A 21,257-nucleotide genomic window follows, 5' to 3' on the forward strand; every position below is an offset into this window, starting at 1 on the left:
ACTGTGTCTGCGAGCATCCGTGCTTTATCTCAGCTTCTTTTGTGCATCCATTAGGAAGATGTGTCCTAAGGTCACTGCTTCTTTGCTTTATGTCATTTTGGTTAAGGAAAGGCTTCATAGGGAAGCTCTACTTTCAAACAATGAGGGAATTCCGTATATGGTAGAAACGAATGGAGGATGAGGGCTATTGTAGCAAGGTTTGTTTGTGCAGGTCCACCTAGGCACCAACTTCCCATCCTCTCCATGGCCATAAAACTTCCCTGGAAGAGGGGATTTAGGACAGTCTTCTTTTCTCAGGAGTTTCTGCTTTTAGTCACGTAAGGAAAGCTCCTGGAAGGTGTCTTTCTGCATCTGTTGAATTTCACATGCCTTCAGCTTAAAATAACTCTGCTGCCACAGTGGCGTATTTTGGGGTAGTGTATTCTGATCCCTCTCAGCCTGCGCGGGGACAGAGACGGGAGCAAGGAGCCTCGTAGGAGGCTCCTGCAGTAACTCAGGTGGCTCCTGCAATAACTTGGACCAGGGCAAGAACTGTCAGGCAGGTGAGGGATAGGTGGGTACTGGACATGTTTTGACGGCAGAGCCAGCAAGATTTCCTGTTGTGTGGAGTTGGGGTGTGATAGACAAGAGTCCAGGACGACTCCAGAGCTTTACACACAGGCTTCTGAATCATCAGGCTAGTTGGGAGAATGAATGGTCTCCAACTCAGTTATGTGAATTATTCCTAGAATCCATTTGGCTCTGTAGATAGAAGTTAAAATTTTCATCCTCAGAGCCTTCTATCTCCCCTTGAATAGTCTCTGAGCCACCAGGCCAGGTCAGCACAGAGTCATGTTCCACACCAGTGATCTAGGATGCAGCCCTATATCGGGTTTGAATTCCACAGGTTCCCCTGCTGAGACAGACAAGGGTTCACCCTCAGAAGTCTCTGGTGTCTTTATGACTTCACCTTAAGGGGACGTTTGAGTTCCGACTTCAGTTTTGGTTAAAAAAAAAGGAGGGGAGGGGTAAATGAAGCCATTCAGTTATTCTGTAAAGAATGTAAGCAAGAGAGGACATTTCCCTTTCATCACTGGTCTGGGAAACACTCACCCAAGTCCTGACTGCCAGAACCTAAAAAACCCTAGAAGCTTGCCTGCGCCCTCAAATGGAAAGAATAGCCTTTTTGAAGCCTATGTTAGGTTTCTTTTTCATTTTGTTTTGTTTTGTGAGCTTGCATTTCTGTAATTATGGGTGATGTTTTATTTATTTTAATATGCATATTAGCCACCTGCATTACTTTTTTTGCAGGTCTATGTTCATTTTTCTAGGTGATCAGTTTCCTTTACTGCATTGTAAAACGTTGTAAAAGGTCTTTCAGTGTATTGTATGTGTCATATATATTGTATAACAATTATATATATTAATGTTGCACCATGTATTTACTCATATTTTTCCAATTTCTAATTGTTTTCATTAGGTTTCTTTACTGGCCTTGACCAAGGCAGCTTCCCTGTTCCCATGTTCCCAGGAACAGCAGTCAAGTCATAAGAGAATTTCTTTATCAACTATAGGTGAGGAAAGCAAAAATATTTAACACTTAAAAGTATTAAGGAAAGTAAAAATACTCATACTTAATACTTATACTCTGAACTACTACAGCTAATTTCCATAAGTTGTATGAGATGGGAGACCACTTGTTAATTTGGAGACAAAATTGTAAAAGGTCTTTTAAGTGTTCTATTAATGAAAACTCTGTGGGGAATGAGACTGTCCTGGTCACTCTCAGATCGCTAGCATCTTGCAGAGTGTCCTAAACAGAGTAGATGTTCAATAAATAGTTGCTAAATAAATGAATGCATGGGAAGATGTTCCCAGTTTCCTCTTAATTTTGCCAATTTACCTTAATAAAGTACTATAATAAGGTAGAAAGAACTCTGCTAAGGGTTACCACGATATAAACACAAAAGGAAGGGAGCTAACGCTTACTGAATACCTACTGGATGCCGGAGACCAAACTAAGAACTTTCCACCTATGTTATTTAATTCTTCTGACAGGTACACTGTTAGTTACATGTTATCACTGCCTTTTTACAAATGAAGAAACTGACTTAGAAAATTTCATTAATTTGTGCAAGCCCATTCTGTCTGCTTTCATATTCTGTGCACATTTCACTACACCCTGACCTCAGGGAACTTACAGACTAGGAGATTTGCATGTCTACATAGAAATAATGAAGAGAGAGAGAGAGCGTGAGAAGAGCCTTGAGAAGTTCAAGTATACATCACAGGAGATCAGCACTCAGACTCTGGAGTCAAACAGCTTAAGATCAAGTCCTTCTCTGACTGCGCAGCCTTGGGGAAATTACTTAACCTTGCTGTTCCTTGATATTCTCCTTTGTGGACTGGGAATAATAATAGCATGAACCTCTTGGGGTTGTCCTGAGAATTAAGTGAGTATATATATACACACAGTAAGTGACATGCACGTGTTGATGATGATGATGATGATGATTAAGAAGTTTAGGAGATACTTCAAGGAAGAAATGGTATCGTAAGAAAGAGTAGAATTGGGGTAGGTAAGAATTCAGGGGAAACTGCAAACACACAAACTAAAACAATGGAAGGCATGGAAACTGCACAGTATCAGAGCAGCAACAGTGAGAGTTTGGCTGGAGTGTGGACCAGGGACTCTCCATGGGGCGGTGTGCACAACATGCTCTGAAGTTCTCCGTCAAACTACAGCCCCAGGGCTGAGGTGCTGACTGGCCCCTCCCCAGGAAACCGCCCGGACTCCCCATACCAGCGAAGAAGCAATCAGGGGACGGAAGCTGGGATGGCAGAATGAGATCAGAGCATAACCCCAACGCCAGGTTCAAGGATTGAGCCTTATTTTCTGCATACATTTTCTGCCACTGAAGAGCTGTGACAGTGAATGCTATCATAAAAATGTTCCCACATATGAAAATGTAGAACAATTCCAAAACAACAGTATCAACTGTCCTCTATTATACACTGTATAAAAAACCATATTATGTAATAAAAAATTATTTTCCTCCTCACATAGCATCTCCTGTTGAAAGCAGGGAAAAGGAGAGGGTGCACAAAAATAGATCATGGAAACCTCACAAATATGAAGACAAGGGTTTAGTAAAGATCAGAGCTGAGGATACAGTCACAACACATGGATCCATGAGGCTGGCCACTGAGCACAGTTTTCAGAAGCTGACACTCTCTCTTCCTATTACAAAAAGGCCAAATATTTGGTTTTCCCTAAACAAAAACATCACTGTCCTTTGAAGAAGTCAAGTGCTCAATCATTAAGAATCACTAAGAGGCTAGAGATATTGAGGCAATGGCCCCTTCCATGAAGAGCTTGCTTCTTGGTTGAGGGAAACAGTTGAAGTCTATGTTTGGAATAAGTGAAGGTCACTTTTTCACAACAGCGTCATCAACATGCACAAATGAGTACTGTACAAAGCTTAAATGCCAGGGAGACAGCACATAAAGCAGTTAAGATCAACGGGATTAATCTTGGAAGGCCTCCAGGAAGAGGTGCAGTCCTGGCTCATTTAAATCAGAAAGTTCAGATTTGGAAATGGTTTCAGGATCAGATGGATCCAGAGACTCAAACAATGTCATCGGGTCTCTGACTTTTCCTCCATTCTCTGCTTTGCTCATCCCTGCATGGTTTTATTCATCAGCTAATGTTTCGAATATTATCTAGGAAGGGACTCAAATTTGTTCTCCTTCAGCCACATGTCTATTCCTGGACGAATCAGTCTGCCTGTGGGATGGGATGCACAATCAGTCAAGGCTGGATTAGGAGTCCCCCTAGAAGCCCTCGGAATCATTACAGAGGTTCTCCAAAAGACAGCATACTGTCGGACAAAATCCACACATGCCTAACACAAATATTCTACAAATCTAGAAAACCATGAAGGGTATATAGAGCAGAAACATACAGTTATTCATGAAATCATAGGATGCAAGAAATGAGAATAAGGCATATTTAAGCAATTTTGTTTCGAGACAAAGAAATACAAGTATTACCAATAATAATTTAAGGCTTTGATTCAAACATTTATATGTTTAGCAGCATAACTTTTTTCCTCCTAAAAGATATCTTCTTATATGAAGTCTTAAAATATAAAACAGTAAAAGTGGAACAACTCCAAAAGTGAGGTTGGACATGGCCCCTACCTTGCCTTCTACTCTGAATGTGTATCAGCCACAGGTCACTTTAGAGAAACCTGGGGTGATTTAAAAACCTACTGGCTTATGGGAAACTTAAAGAAATTGTTCATATAAAGGCCAGTACAAACTGAAAGCTTAAATGGCTTCCAGAAGGATTTAGAAATTGTAATGAGCAAACCTGTAGGTGTACCATGGATTATAAGGACAGTGAAGGAAATTGCTGGTATGTCGCCAACATTGTGATATTTGGGTCATGCTCCTCAGGCCCTCTGACAAGGTGTCCCTGATGTCACTATGAGCACAATGCTGGCTTCATGCTCCTGTGGTTTCTCTTACCCTAAAAAGAGTCCTTACACTGTCAAGTTCCACTTCCAAACTTAACTAGCTGGGTGACTTGAGCAATGTGCTTCACTGTCTGAGTTTGTTCCCTAATGTGTGAAATGGGATTCTAGGCTGTTATCCTGGATGATCCCTGTCCTGTCCTGTTCCCTTACCTTTCCAAATCCCTTGCCTTCCATCCTGTCAACCGCAATCACCACAGGTCACAGTTCAGTCCTGTTCATCTGGTCTACTGCCAACGGCCCTGTGAATGCTCGCTGTTGCCAATATTACTTCCTAAATGCCTCTCCTTCTCTCCTTTACACCCACACTGTTCAGCTTCCAAGGAACCAGCCTATAGGACACCACACCAGAGGGCTGATCACACAAGGAGCACACAGTAGGCCAGTAACTACATTTTCTTAGTCACTAGTGTTATCAAGAAATCTAGAGAGACCGTTAACTGTCAGATACGAGCCTTTTTTGATTAGCACAAACCTCAGGGTACGGGTCTCAGTATGACTAAGAGCAAAACAAATACTAACATAAATATGGATTCTGATATTGAAACAAGGATTCTGCAATGTACACCGTGTGCAAAGGACTAATCTGCATGCTTTATGCAACTCATCTCACTTAATTCTTACAATAATCCTAGGAGGTTGCCCTGTTGTTCTTCCCACTTTAAAATTAGGAGACTGACACTTAGAGAGCTTCACTGCTTCCCAGCATGTTCACCTGCTACGTGTTAGCAGCCCGGGCAGTCAGTGGCCAAGGCAAGAAATGAGTTTCACTTACAGCAACCGTGCGGTTTGAAGGAAAGAAGAATTTTTGGGTAGAGAGGGTGGTTTAGCAATGATCTGGCTACCATTCCAGGGGTTCTTAAACACAAACATCATTATCCTTAGAGGTTTTGCTGGCTGCCTGGTTGACGGAACTACCAGATTGCATGATCCTTTGATTTGGCCCTAGGAAGAGTTGAGATAGAACATGGGATAGGGATTCAGTCTTTGACTTTGAGCCATTAACTCTTGCTTCCCCTTCCTGTCTCTTCAGCCAACCTGAAACAGCCTGCAGCTCTTCATGAAGTCCACTGAAGCCACCTCTTAACCCCAGATTCACCCTCTGCTTCAGACCCTCTTGTCTCATGTGGTTCCTCAACTGAGCCTGTGCACTTAATTCTCCCTTCCATCCTCTTCTGATGGGCACCTCAGACGGTCTGTCCTACTTTTGCTTCGGTTTTTTCCCACGGCACCCCGGAGTTCTCACAGCTCCACCCCCACAGTTTCGGGAAATGGGACATCTTGGCTCAGATGCCCAGACCTCATACCCCAACTGGCCTCTGCTCTTCTCCTAGGGCAGTCAGACAGGCTGGGCTTGCTCACCACTTGGTTCTACTTTTGAGGCTTGCAAGGCTGCAAGATTCATTACTTAATACTGACTTTTGCCGTTTTTCTACCCCTTCTCCACCCCAAGCCCTAAGGTGTTCTGGGCGACGCTGCTTAAAGAAATGGCATTACTGTTCCAGAATCCTACAGGCAACAAACTAACGGAAGCAGAGGCTTCTGAGGTCCCCGAAACAGTAAGTGGCAGCAGGAGAAACAGGCTAGCAGTCACAGCTGCCTGTCTATGAATTTCTGTTTCTGAAAATTCAATTATTATAATATCAGTACATGAACGATCTCACTCATCTCAACCTCCCACATCATCTCAGTGTCAGCTCTTGAGATACGCTGCATATTGAAAAAATAATAATCAGATATGAAATTTTTACTGAAATGTAGGCCACACTCTCACCTCCTCTTGATGTTCCCTCTGGTTACTTTACCAATTAAAAAAACACAGAATGGGTAGGTGGTGTGAAAGTAACAGGTCTCTTAATCATTTTTATCCACACTTCTTGAAAAATTTCCTAATTACTGTCCTCCCAACTTGGGTAACAACAAGTTCCATGCAATTTACTTTTAGCTTTTCTGATGCTTAGCTATTAATGTGTGGCCAGAGGCAGATTATCATTCACCAAGAGGCCTCACCCTCCCCTGTTATTTGTGCCCCTAGATATGTTTCCAGTGATTGTTAAAAATATATACAGTATTAGAGATTTATTGAGATAGAACTGACATACCATACAGTTCACCCATTAAAGGGTACAACTGAATGGTTTTGAATATATACACAGACTGGTATAGCCATCACCACAATCAGTTGTGGAATATTTTCATCAACCTCCCCTGCCAAAACCCAATACCCACTAGCTGTCACTCCATCCTCTTCTTCCCCCCAGTGGTTCTTCAGTTGTCACAAGTGAGCAGCAGAAGTTATGGAAGAGTTTTGATTAGCTCTTCATTCAGATTTCAATCCCAAGTGCTCCTAACTGGGCTGGGGGAGTGGTACTTCCTTCCGGGAAGCTCAGGAGGCACTGCATATGAGCAATTCCAGTGCAAATGACTAAGAGTGGTATTTTAGTACCCACGGCCAAGAATTTGTCCAGAGGGACACAACTACTTGTAAATAGAGAATTAAAATTTTTCCTTTTTTCCAGAACTGGAAGACAGGTTTTGAAAACTCCCTGACAACATTCAGTATGCAAAATTATTTTCCCATGGCCCTCTAGGCCACCCTCGGTACCATTCCTCTCTCTTAGTGCTTTCAAAACTCTGGGCCCTCTCACTATGCTCACCGACAAGGGTCCCCAGCCTTGGTGCACCACCAGGCTCTGACACAGTTCCACACTTCTCATACGTATTTTCTGCTTGCCCATTCCTCGTCCCCCATCAGAGCTAAACTGCCCTCATCTTATTTCTTCTAGGCACTCATTTTGTTCACTGCAGTAGATGGTATTAGGTTAATATGTTCTCTTAGTTAACATAACATCTTAACCTTGTGTGAAGACATCACTCTGAAAGCTGTTGTTCTATTTAAACATGACAATCAATGTTCTGAATAATTGTGTGGGGGAACAGGAGTGGGTAGAGAAGAGGAAAGAAGAAAGCTGTGATTCTTTTAGGACTTAAGTGCATTTGAGTCACAGGTCTGTGCCAGAGGCCAAAGTACAAATCTGGTGGAAGAGCAGCGAGTGAAACAGCTCCCTCACCAGGGAGTGTGACCTCTCTGGATGTGCCATCATATTATTCTCTGAATGTCTTATTTTTTTAATTCTAGTGTAGCCTACTAGAAATAATTTTTAGTGCTAATTAATGCTCATACTAAATGCCTGTTAGGGATGGGTTTGGTGTTGGTAAATGTGGGGTCAAGATGCTAAAGCAAGACTTCTCAACTTGAGTGTGCCAAAGAATCACAGAGAGCTTGCCTGGATTTCAATTCTTGGGTCCCACCTCTAGAGTTCCAGTAAGTCTGGGGCAGGCCCAGTGTCATTCAGGCTCCTAGGTGGTTCATAGGCCACACTTTGAGAAACAAAGTGCCAAAGACCCTCCAGACAGGCAGAATCGTTGCATGATGCAAACTAGGAATTAGCAGGTGTGGTGAGCTTCTCCCTTGTCTTTCACACATCACACTGTTGTACTAAAATTTCCCTCACCTTCTGCCAAGTGGCCTATGTAGCTGAGCACCCATCCAGGATCCAGTCAAGATTCACACAACATATTGGGTTATTATGTCTCATTATTGTCCCCAGTCTGAAACCCAGCCTCCACTGCCCTTGGTTCTTCGTGATGTTGAATACGCTCTAGCGTCCAGGTCAGTTGTCCTACAGAATATCCCACATTCTGGATTCTTCTCTTTTCCTAGAATTCTGTTGAGGTCTGACATTATTCATTTATGCACACAGCTGATGGTGAGTACCTTCCATTCCCATGACGTCAGGGGAACATGATGAAAGGTCATCCCGTGGAAGGTGATGGCACAGGTGCAGTGTTCTCAGTATTTCTCCACTCACAGGGGGACCGTCTTTTTACAGGGGGAGATTTTACTTTCACTGCTCTACTGCTAGTCCCGCCCGAGTCTCCACTCCGCCATAACTCACAAGGTGGCCCTGATATTTTCAATTCTCTACTATGTATGGATTGAAGAGAATGGTACTATTTCCTGTCTCCTAGTTACGTTGCAGGCTTGAATTATAGATTTTATTTTTTCTCTTTCTTGATATATCTGCTTTTTGGAAGATGTATGGAGAATTAGAAGTCCTGTCATTTTTCTGTGAGCGCTTGGAATTGCTCAATGAGCTTTTAAGGTCAAGTTTTCTTTAAGCCTCCAAGGGTTTGAGCCAGACATGAGCTATGATATAGGCACTTGACTTTGCTTATAAGGAAGTATTTATAGTGAGGCAAAGCTTGGTTTTTTCCTATATCCAAGATGAAAATAGACGGTAGACAGGCAGTGATTGATAGTTCTTAAAATGAACACAAAAGGTAGTTATTTTGTGCTTTTATTTTTTCATATTTTGCTTTAAATTATTTGGTGGCATTTCCAGCTGGCTATTATTATATGAGTGATTTTATCTTTAATATAGTTTATTTCTATAAAGAAATCTTAATCACCTGCAGTTATGTGCTAATCTGTGCTGCCAATAAATCTAGGAAGCAATATAAAATACTCTTAAAATCCTCTGAAATTCCAGACCATGCCTCACTTTAGTTGAAGGTAGTCATGGTACAGGACTGGGAATAAAGAGAAACTTTCTCATATATACAAGCCAAAGAAATAAAGTAATGGCAAGTCACCTTAAATCTTTTCTGGAACAAGGTTGGGTTTTTAATTCAATTTTTAAAATTAATTTATCAACACCAGATGTTCCTTCAGTTAAAAGCATTTCTTGTGAAGAACTGAGGACAGTCACAAAGCCGTTGAACTCTTTAGCGGTCTCCTCTGATCCTCTCACTTCACAGGTGAAGAAGCCAAGGCTGGAAAAGGCAAGCAACTTGTTCAAGATCATGCGGCTCGTCCAAGACAGACCCAGAGAGACTCAAGTCCAGATAAAGGCAGAAGTACAGGAACATAGCAAGGACATATAGCCAATGAGACAGGTCTTTGAGATCCTCAAATTATGCCCCAGAGCTGGAGGCAGAACGTCTGTGAATACAGCTGGCTCTGCCTTTTGTGCAGCTTTACCCTGGGGGTGTGGGAATGTTAATGCATCGTGCCCAAGATTTCATCTCACATCTCACTGTCTATCTGGCTTTCTTCTGTGGACTCTCTCCCTCTAACCTGATCACATTATAGACATGATTTACCCTTTTTAATTTGTTCATGTGTACCACTGAAGACTCCTTTTTGGACCCAAAATAGCAGCAGCTCCAAGTGAGACATTAAAATCAAATGACCCCGTTAAGCACAACCAGTCCTTGCTGGCCTTATAAATCACTTTCAGAGAATTGTAGAGCACCACTGGGATTTTAAGGAAAAATCCTCAGAGCCATTGACAGAAACTATATTTCTGTTTTTCTCGTTTCCTCCTTGGGTTGAAAAATTCTTTGTGCTTCCTTTCTCCTTCAGGAAACCAGGACATCCATCCACGTCTGGCTATCGGCCCAGGAGAGATGTGCCTGAACGCATTATGCTGAAAGGGTTTCACTGTGTCACTGCACTGGGAGATTAAGTGGCCAGGATGACATCACACAAGAAAACTGGAGTAAGAACTGTCACCCTCCCTAACACAGCAACTAAGACAGTAGATGTCTTTGACCTAGACAATCTCCTCTCCTGAAGGAAAGGGAGCAAGGAGGGACACTCAGGTAACCAGGACCAGAAATTCCTTCTACTCTTATCAGCAAAGGCTTCAGAGGAACATATTATATTTAAATAAACTGATTATGGGGAAGAATCTGAATTTCTTTCAGTTTTATCAGGATGTAACTGACATAATGTGTAAATTTAAGGTGTACAGCATAATGACTTGACTTACATATATCGTGAAATGATTACCACAGTAAGCTTAGTTAATTCCATCATCTCACGGACACAAAAGGAAAAAGAAATGTTCTTTTCCTTGTGATGATAACTTTTAGGATTTACTCTCTTAGCAACTTACAAATATACCATCTAGTAGTGCTAAGTATGGTCATTATGTTGTACATTATATCCCCAGTACTTATTTATCTTTTAACTGGAAGTTTGTATGTTTTGACCATCTTCTTCCAATTCCCCTACTTGCTGACCCCCACCTCTGGTCACCAATTCTATTTTCTTTATTTGTGAGTTCAGGGTTTTGTTTTTCGCTTTTGTTCTGTTTCTGTTTTTAATTCTACACATAAGCAAGATCACACAGTATTCGTCTTTCTGTGTCTGACTTATCTCTCTTAGCATAATGCCCTCAAGGTCTACCCGCTTGGTCACAAATGGCAAGATCTCCTTCCTTTTTATGGCTGACTAATATCTCGTTGTATATACACACATACATCCATACACGCAACCACAGTTTCTTTACCCATTCATCTGTGGGTGAGCACTTAGGCTGTTTCTGTGTCAATGCTGTTGTACATAATGCTGCAGGGAACACGGGGTGCAGACCTCTCTCGGATGTGGTTTGTGCTTTGGGAAGGACCTTCCTGACTATCAGTGCCCCCCAATAACTCCGTCAGAGCACATTTGTCCTCTAGGCCGGTGGCGGTCTCATGGGCGTTTTTCTTACCAAGATGAATTTTTCTTTCCGTTTCCCGGCCATCTGCCCTGAGCTAGGGGATTTTCACTCAGCTTGTCGTTATTCCTCACTCTGCTTCTTGTTTTCCTGAGGACAAGCTGTGCTCACTTTGCATGACAGAGCACGCTCACAGAAGACGGCTGTACAAGCTGGAACCACGCAAAGTGATCTTATCCATGAGAGAAAATTACAGTTGCTCTGTGATCTTTACAAATTGTTGTCTGGGAGATAACAGAAAGTATATATTGGTTTCTGTTCCTGGTTCCTGGCACAGAACTCCTGGAACTCTTGTCATTTCCTAAGTGATAAGAGCACCAGGAGCATCTTTGTTCTTTTGAGGTGACTCTGGGTGGGCTCTAGATGGGGGATGGTCACCAGAAAGACCAAGCCGTGACTAGAAACTTGGCATTTTCAGTGCTGTCTCCATCCTCCAGAAAGGAGAGAGAGACTAAAAATAGAGTTAATAATTGATCAGGCCTAGGTGATGAAATAAAATTCCAGTAGTATGGGGTTTGGAGAGCTTCCTGGCTGGTGAACACATTCACGCTGGGAGGGTGACTCACCGCCTCCACAGGTACAGCAGCTCCCGCATTCAGGACTCTTCCAGGCCTCGCCCTAATGTATCTCTTCACCTGGCTATTTATCTATGTCCTTTATTGTATCCTTTAATTAACTGGTAAACAGGAATAAATGTTTCCCTGAGTTCTGTGAGCTGTTTTAGCAAATTAGTTGAACCCAAGGAGGAGGTCACTGGAATCTCCTGTCTACAGCACAGGTGATGACGTGGGCTGTGCATGGCCTCTGAGTCTGCGTGCGTGTGTGGATCTGCGGAGCTGGGGGCAGGGGGAAGCAGTCTTGTGGGACTGCACCCTTAACCTGTGGGATGAAACTCTCTCCAAGGAGAGAGTGTCAGAATTGAGTTGGATTGTAGGACACCCAGCTAGGGTCAGAGAACTGCTTGGGATGGGGAAAAACCTCCACACATTTGGTGACCACAAATGTCACAAGTGAAATGTTTGTGTGACTAATTAAGGAGACACAAGAAAAACTCACAGAAGGGAAAAACCCAGTTCTCCCTTCCGTGTAGGGACCTTACATAGAAGGGAAAAGCTGAGTTTTTTCACGTACCATTGTATAAGCATGAAAAATTCTTGCTATTGGTAATAAATGTATAAAGAAATAAAAGAGAGTAAAATTTAGTACACTGTAATTTGAAACATTACAAACACTGGGGCTTGAACAGCTTTATTTCATTCTCTTTATATCTCAAAAATACTCTTTCTCAAGAGTAATTTGAACCATTATCGCCTTCTTGTTGTATAATTTATGAGAGGAGCAAACGTCTTTCCATTGCCTTGGCAAATCATCACAGTCTTTTTAAAGTTTGCATCAGACTCCAGTGTTTTATCTTTTGCACTTTCAATGTGGTGAAACTGTCTCCAAGTGCTCCTTTAATGTGGAGTTTTTTGCCCATGTCACTTCCTCTGAGATACTGTCATCTTTTTTGTCACTGCTGCTCTTTAAATTTATGTCAGTAAATTTTATTTGTTCTTCTGGCTACAGATCTAGAGTCTCCTGAAGAGCAGCAGTGTGAACACCTCCATCGTCACTGCAGTGTCTTTAATTCCAACTCAGTTTACATTTCACTTTCCACATCATCACATCTTGGTTTTTGCCGCAGTTTATCACCGGGAGATCAGTTTAACACAACTACGCTTTGCTACCTGTGGTTGAACTAACAGACAGGCAGTGACCGAGCACTGGCAGACGCTGAAAGAAGAGGCGTGATTGGTCACTGATCAATGTATTGATCTGTTATGCACGCAGTGATTTGTAGACTGAAGAGCTACCAGTAAATCTGCACTTTATGCAATTACTCATAGTTATTATAGTCGGTAAAATTTGAGCTGCATTGTTGGGGACTGATGTTATTAACTAAACCATGGTAGTATGAAAACCATGCAATATGTGTCTGTATGTCGTATTTTACATGGTTTTCATAGTCTTGATATAGCAGGGTTTGTCCTGCTTGGGCAAAACGGAAAAACTATGTCAACAATCTTGCTCTTCCTCAACTAAGGAAGTTGTTTACACCTCTATCTCATTAAAAACTAGCCCAAACTAACTGATCTGAATAGGAGACTGCAGCATTAGAAAGATGTGAGTCACTTCTTCACAAATTCTTCTAGTAATATTACACAAACCCAGCTGAAATCCCAATGGGATTTTAGGGAGAATAATTTTAATTTTAAAGTTTGTCTGGAAAAATATACGGGAAGAGGCAAGAAAAAACTTGCAAACAAGGATAATGGGAAAGGTTCTGTCCTATCAGATATTAAAATAATATCTAAAGCTATAATTAAAGTAAGGAACTAGCACCAGAATAAGCAAATTTAGTATCTGATAAAACTGGCACTCCCAGTCAGAAGAGAAGAGACAGACTAATTAATAACTGCCCCATTTAAAGAAGTAAGGAAAGGAGTTCCATTCCCCTGGTAACCAGCAAATGGAAGCTGAAGCAATGAGAAACCACATTTAACTACCAGACTGTTAAGTATTTAAGAGAACAATAATTTCCAACATTGGCGATGCTGTAATCAGAGTGCCAACTGTCACATTTCTGAATGATAATATGTATTGAAGCCTTTAAAAGGTGCATAGCCTTTGACCCAGCACTTATGAGGAGACAGGCTCCTGGACAAAACCCTGTGAGTGGCTTTTTGGGCCTGACCATGGCAATTACAAAGGCTTTCTCTGGCAGGCCTCCCCACACCAGGCGTGGGGCACAGCCACTCACTGTGGTCCCAGGTGAGATGCACTCAATGACCCAGGTCCTCCTCGCTGCTCAAACTCTTCACATTATTTCCATTGCAAGCCAAGGGCCTTCATCCCTGAGTCTCTGGGAGGCCTTGGGCGAGTTCTTCAGGTGCCTTAGCGGTGGCCTCCTCATTGGGGGAGCAAAGGGGAAACCTGGAAGACACTTTGCCCACCCTGGCTCAGCACTCAGCACTATTCCACTCCTACGTCTCCTCTCTCAGGCTCCCCGTGATCCTAGAGCTGATGAAACTGCCCGAGTCTTTTGTTTGGGGCTCCCTTCACAGTGAGACAATCCCCAAGGCTGCGCAGATCCACCTGACCCTCCACCAGGGCGCAGCCCCACCAGGAAAATTAAAGATGGAGGGTCAGTTCTTTGTCCAGCTCTAGCCTTTTACTTCGACTATTGCAGAAAGTGAGTAAAGCCTTGATTCTAACTTTAATTTGGGCTCATTATTGCTTCATCTTGTGTCAAACGCTTTAACATTTAACAGCTCAGCTGTCTCTCCAGGTCAGCTAAGCCCCTGAGAACTTACATTCCAAGGAAATAACAAAATGTGCAAAGTGCTATATAAAGATGTTCAACACAGTATTGTTTACAATGGGGGAAAGCTTTAAAAACACCTAACTGCTCATCAATAGGGGACTGATAAAATAAATTAAAATGCACGTATATATTGAAATATCAGACAACCACTAAAAGTCACATCTTGATTTATATTTTTGGCATGGAAATATGCCCCTGAAATAACGTCAAATAGAAAAAAGTGACAATATGGCATGCATAGTAAGATTCCATCTTGATTTAAATATGTGCACATATCCATGCACCTGAGCTCACAGATAAAAGTCTGGAAGGATGGTAATACCACATTTGTGTGTGCTTACTCTGTGCAAAGAGTTTTTCTGAACATTTTATGTATATTAGCTAACGTAATTCTCAAAAGGTAAGTGCTTTTGTTATACTCATTTTATAAATTAGAAGTTTGACGCATGCACTGTTAACAACGTACCTGAGTTTACAGTGATGGAGCTAAAATTCTAATACAAGCACTCTAACTCCAGAATCAACCGATTCTGAGTGTGCTAATTAATAAAGCAGCCTCATCAAGACAGAATTAGTGGTAGTTGCTGGTTAGTGGGGTTGCAGTAGTCATTACTTGGTTTTTATGCTTTAATATTGTTTGAATTTTTCAAAAATATATTACCTTTATCACTATTGTCATTTTGTTAAAGAAATGAATACAGTTGGAAGTAGCAGAATGTCAACATTAGAATAAACAAATAGGAGTCTCATTTTCTTACATAAGAAATCTGGAGGTAGGTAGCCCAGGGTTGGTTTACCTGCTCAAAGATGTCATGAAGCATCTAGACTCTAGCTTTCTGCTCTATCATCTTTAATGTTTTGGCTTTTGGCCTCATGGTGGCAAGACAGAGAGGGCACCTTGAGACATTGTGTTGAGTTTCAGGTAGAAGAAGGGGAAATTGATGAAGTAATCAAGGAAGTGTCTTTGGATGCACCCTCAGCAGACCTGTGTTTACATCTCACAAGTCAAAGCTATGGTACCCAAGCTGGAAGCCATCAAGAACCAGGAAAGCTCAGATTTTAATCTTACTTGCAAGCTAACAAATTAGGCTGCCATCATTTCATGGATGCCCCAGAAGGTATGAGGCTCCTGGGTCAGAGACAGAGAACTTTGTCAGCTATAGCACCGCAGGCAGCATGAGCTTTGTGTCTGCACTGATTCCCCTTGCCTCCACCCCACCCCAAGCCACAAGGGCAACGTGCAGGCAGGTCCAGGTTAATACCGAGAACCCAGTGGGTTTGTGTCACAAACGAGAAATGCTCAGTTTAGTAGGCCGCCATCTTTTAAAAGGGTTGCTGGCCAACATGCCCAGCTTATGCCTTGGAAGAAAACTATCTTTATTACCCTGCCCTCTGCCTCAGAGGAAGATGCTCTATCTGCCAAGGCTCTTCACCATACATACTTCCTTAAAACTACAATCCCCAACAAACTCTGATACAATCCTTCTTACATACAAACTCTACTCACCACCTGGAAAGGCCTCTCAAAATCTTACCCAAGTATAGCATCTGGCTCAAAGCTCATGATTTTGTGATCTGCATCAGGCTAGATGTGGCTCTTCTTTATCCTGAGACTTATGAGCAACCGGAGTATTGATACTATACATCAATATGACCATGCTCTTTAGCAAGAGCAACTACTTCATGACCCCTGACAGGATGACAACTGCTAACAGATGGCATCAACTGTAAGACACAGCCCAATTTCAGATACCACAAAATATGGCGAAAAGTATGTGTTATTGTTGATGGACTATGGAAAGTTTCACAGCTATCAGCACATAGAAGGCATTTGAAGCCATGGGACCATTTGACATTGCCTAGGTAGTGAGCGTACATAGAAAAGAGGTTGTAGAAAAAAGCCCTGAGATACCTCAATATTTAGAAAATAGGAAGGTGAGAAAGCCAGCAAAGAAGAGCGACAATGTCCAGCAAATGAGGTAGGAGAAGAACCAAGAGAAATAGTGTCAAGGAGTGAAGTGAAGAAGTCATCTCAAGAGGAGGGAGTGGCCAGCTGAGTCGGATGCTGTTGACAGAGTAAGAGTAGGACCGAGAACTGACTCTTGGCTCATAGCAACATGGGGATCATTGGTGACCTCAGCTAGAGCTATTTCAGTGAACCGGTAGAGGCAAAAGCTGGATAGCCATGAGTTCAGGAAAGAATGGGAGGTCAAGAACTGTGAAAGGTGAGTAAAAAGAACTTTTAAAGGGAATTTTTTGGCAAAGGGGAGCTAACAAATAGGGCAGTAGCTGAAGGGGACACCAGGCCAAGGTATAGCTTTTTAAGATGGACTATACAGAAGAATGTTTGGATGCTAGCAGAAATGATCCGGTATAGTGGACGAATCTGATAATGTTCAAGAGAGGGAATAAATGCGAGGGTCATGTCCTCAGCTAGGTGAGAAGGATAAGAGCCAGGAAACACATGAAGGGGTTGGCCAGGGGTAAAAGCCAGGACCCCACACCCATTATAACAGGTGTGGGAGTGATGCACGAGTTGGTAGATGTGCTGGTGGGAGTGTTCGCTTCCAATGACTGTCTTCTCAGTGAGGCTCTCCTCCAGCCTGCTGAGGGTGAGGTGAGGGCTGTTCTTTGCCAGGAACAGAAGACATTCACCAGAGCCTCCAATAATTTTTTGGTAGAGTTTCTTGGGTTTGGTAAATAATTTATATTCATTATTTATGCAAAATATGTTCAGACTGTAATTAATAATTTTCTTCCACATTGCAATGCCCATCCCTACCATTGTTGCCTTTTCATTACTGTGTCCAGAACTGCTATGCTAAGGTTAATTGATGACTTCTAGCATGCATCCTAGATTTGCTTCTGAAATTAACAGAAATGCTTCTTGTGTTTCTCCACTGAGTGTGAGACAGCTGCTATTTTAGAAAAGCGCTACCATTTTAAATTAAGGAAGTATTCTATTTCTGAAGTTTTAAATTGGAAACGTGGGCTTTTTATCAAATGCTTTCTGGGTATCGACTGATCATATAATTTTTTCTTAAGTTCCTGATATACTATGCTAATAGATTTTTTTCCCTTAGATAACTTACTGGACTTCATCTCAGTTATTAAGAAATGACCATTGAATGGAATCTGGGAGTGGATTTTAAGTTTGAAAAAAAAGCACGGTATTGTCCAGTTGGTCGTGATGTTTTTGTTGTGTGAGTTCTCTGGGAAGACCCTGGAGGAAGGAATGTAATCACTGAGATTGAAATCTGTTTGAAAGCCTGTGATCGTTATGCAGGCAGCATCCTCTCAGCACAGTTCATTCCAGTCTAATTACAGAGAAAATTATGAATTAACAGCAGTTGATGAAGAGTTTAGATCCCACTTTTTCCATTGTCACATCCAAGCCATGAAACTACAGTTATCCCTCCGTAACCACAGGGGATTGATTCTAGGACCTCCCATGGATACCAAAATCCGCAGATACTTAAGTCCTTATATAAAATGGCACAGTATTTGCATATAACCTACACACATCCTCCCACATACTTTAAAATATCTCTAGATTACTTATAACATCTAATACAATGTAAATGCTATGTAAATAGCTGCTGGCAAGCAGTAATTCAAGCTTTGCTTTTTGGAACTTCCTGGAATTTTTTCTCTTTTAGATTATTTTCAATTCACTGTGGACTGAATCCACAGACGCAAAACCCATGGATACAAAGGGTGACTATACAAGTCTTTTTCTGTACTCAGTAAACGGTCTTCACATTTTTTATTTTGTGATTATTCCCACTCCTTAGAGAAAGAGAAAAAAAAATCTAAAAACATCTGTTTAAAGAAAAAAAATGGTATTAGAAGAAGTGAAGAGCAACTTGGCCTTGATCCATTGCTTTTAAGCAAGTCAATATTACACAAACAGATCAATTCTATTTTTCACTTTGCATACAAACTTCAATTAAACTATACCTATCATTTAAATGTGCCCTTCAAATGAGCCATTGCACTATTATTCCTGCACTGTTTCAGTAAGTACATTTGCATCCTAGCTCTTTTGCAGTGTTGATTTAATGTTAGTGACTTGAGATTACAGTTACTGACATTAAAAAACCTTCACCGTTGGAACCAGAAAGCACGATACAAGCTTCTCCCCTCTTTGTCTATCGCACAGGACAGCTTAACGCAGGGCTGCAAGAAATAGAGAGACTGATGCTGCCTGCACCTCACTGCTCATCTGAGTTTACCGAGTCACTGTGTAAAGACAGCTGTGCTCTGAGGCTTTCCCCGGAGCCTCACCAGTCCAATTCTCTCTCTGTGCTTGTGATGCTGCATCCCAAGGCTCTGCATTAAAGCATAATTAGAACAGGCGTTCCCCCTGGAAGCCAGAACGTCCTTTCTATTGCCAGTTCTTAGGACCAGAGGGAGAGGTTTCAGGATGCTAATTCCTCTACAAAGTGTCTTATCCTGCTATCGGGGAGCCTGAGAATGCTTAAGAGATTCACACCCAGTGCACAACATTATCAGATTCAACACGGGACATACAAAGTAGATCTCAGGCATCCTGTAAGTTTAAAATCAATTCCTACACGAATTGGAAATATGATGTGTCTATAGACATGTAGCTCGGGTTTGGTCGTTTATATCTGAGCTCAGTTGATGAATTCACAATGCCACCTTTTCCTTTAATTTTAGGCAGACAGCAAATTGACTTGAGTGGCAGCTGCTGCTATCATTTAATACTTTCCAAATCATCAAATGCACACAAATAGTTCTTTTTTGCCAGATGTACTCCCGTGATCCTACCTGAATTTATGCCCCAGCAAGCTGCCGTATCTATATTTGAAATGCACCAGCCTGTGGAAGTGCTGTGGTTTTCTTGATTTGGCTTTTTAGTGGCACCACCTCAGGGTAAAGTGCTGCATGCTTTCTGGTGGAAAAACCCTTGGGACAGCTGTTGGAAATAATGGAATGTCAGTGGGCATCCCATCAGTTTACAGGAGTCAGCAGGACAGCAGGGGTTCTAGGGACACATTATATGGCCTGGATCCCTGCCTCTGCTGCTTTCCTGCTGCATGACTTTGGCAAGTTCCTTGGAAGCCTCTCTTTTTCATCTACAAAATGGCAGTGATAATAGTATTTGCTTTGTAGGGTTATGAGAAGAATTTTATATAGCTATAGAGCTAAGATACAGATGAGACAGACAGACAGACAGGGATAGGGTTATAAGGAGTGTCTCCCACAGGGTCTGGCACAAAGTAAACACTGAATGAGAGAGCTGTGATGATGCTGTAGTACTGACATAATTAATAAAGAGTGGCCTATTAAGGGAAATGTCAGAAAAGCAACTTAGATTCTTTTAAGCTACCTTCATTTTTTCTTCAAAGATGTATCTGTGGCTGAAGCCATTATCTCAGGTTGTCACCAAATGGAATAATCATTCTTCTCATCTGACCCCGAATAACAGTGACTCCCCAACCACGCTCAGAGGCCTAGGTCTCCTCTCTCCTGCAGGTCCTTCCACCTTTGGGGGATCCTTTCACCTGAATTGCAGGAACAGTGAGAGCATGTTGGAATGGTGGCAGTGGTATCACACCTCCTGTAACAAGAGCTGTGCTTCCCTTCTATAAGCTAAATTCACATATGTGTATAATAATGTATTACTTTTTATATTTTAAACAATCTGAGTTTTGCATGTTGCCTTTCCACTAAGCAAAAATATACCTGCACTGGACACAAAACTGAATCTGGATGACACAATTCAGTATTCACCTAGATACAAAAGCCAAGTATTGATTGGGATCTGTAATTGGAAACTTAACATGTTCATATCACTATCCAGTTAACATAATAAAATGTCACTATTTAGATTACACAGATTTGGATTTTTAAAAATCCAGACAGAGTACTAAACCAGGTATGCAGACCCAAATAGCATATAGAAGATTGATTTTTAAACTTTCGTGGCCCACTGAATATTTTTGCTGTGGATCCTTTCTCCACATATCTGGAAGATCTGTAACCAGACGTGAGAATTCATGGAAGAAGTTCAGTCACATTCTAGGTTGAGATTTGCCACTGGTAAGTGGTGTTGCGTGTGGGCATAGGATCTCATGAAATTTTTCTGAGAAATTCTTCATCCTTAGCCATGTCTCTGGAGAGAAAGAAGTCATAAACTTGGACACTCTGAACTAGGCTATAATTTGTCTTTGTTCAAAACACCTTTTTAAAAAACATGGGCCATTCCAGTTAAACACGCACGTACGTTTGTAGGATAGAATGTTTACAATAATTTACTACAATGCTACTGTGGACCAGAACCACTTGAAAGAGGCCCAGGGCAACTCAGGAACAGCTGCCAGTCTAGACCAGATGTCATGAGAGTTTATTTCTCTGAATTCTACTTTAAGGGTCTTCCTCCTCATTGGTTTCGTCTATCCCAATGATCTCCTTTGAGCCCATGATGGAACTCACATTTAATCACCCCTGTCTTTATTTTAAGATTCTTATTCTTCACTGGCAACAAAAAGTCTCATATTGATTTGAACTTTTTTTTCTGCAGAGGTTTCATGTAGGTTTAGGTTGGTCAGATTTACTTGAAAATGAAGATGTTTGTATCTGACAGTCTGACTAGTGCCCTATTTGCTCCATATGAAGTTTTTTGAAAGATTTCCTAAGGATATTGCTGGATAATTTTGGTAGAATCTACTAATAGGTATTATATTGTCCATACCTGAAGTAGACTAGGCTAGTAGTTTGAGAACACATGCCTATGAAGCTCATTTAAATATACACAGATGTATTAATGACAGTCTTTCG

At 41.7% G+C, this 21,257-nt stretch overlaps 1 protein-coding gene across 14 annotated transcripts in view; it reads right to left on the reverse strand.

Annotated features, from left to right (window-relative positions):
• The window catches only part of SV2C (synaptic vesicle glycoprotein 2C), a 394,932-nt gene that overhangs the window by 248,958 nt on the left and 124,717 nt on the right, over window positions 1-21,257 (reverse strand). The window lies entirely within an intron of this gene.

Source organism: Vicugna pacos, chromosome 3 (genome assembly GCF_048564905.1).
Source record: "Vicugna pacos chromosome 3, VicPac4, whole genome shotgun sequence".
In the NCBI taxonomy this organism is placed as follows: domain Eukaryota; kingdom Metazoa; phylum Chordata; class Mammalia; order Artiodactyla; family Camelidae; genus Vicugna; species Vicugna pacos.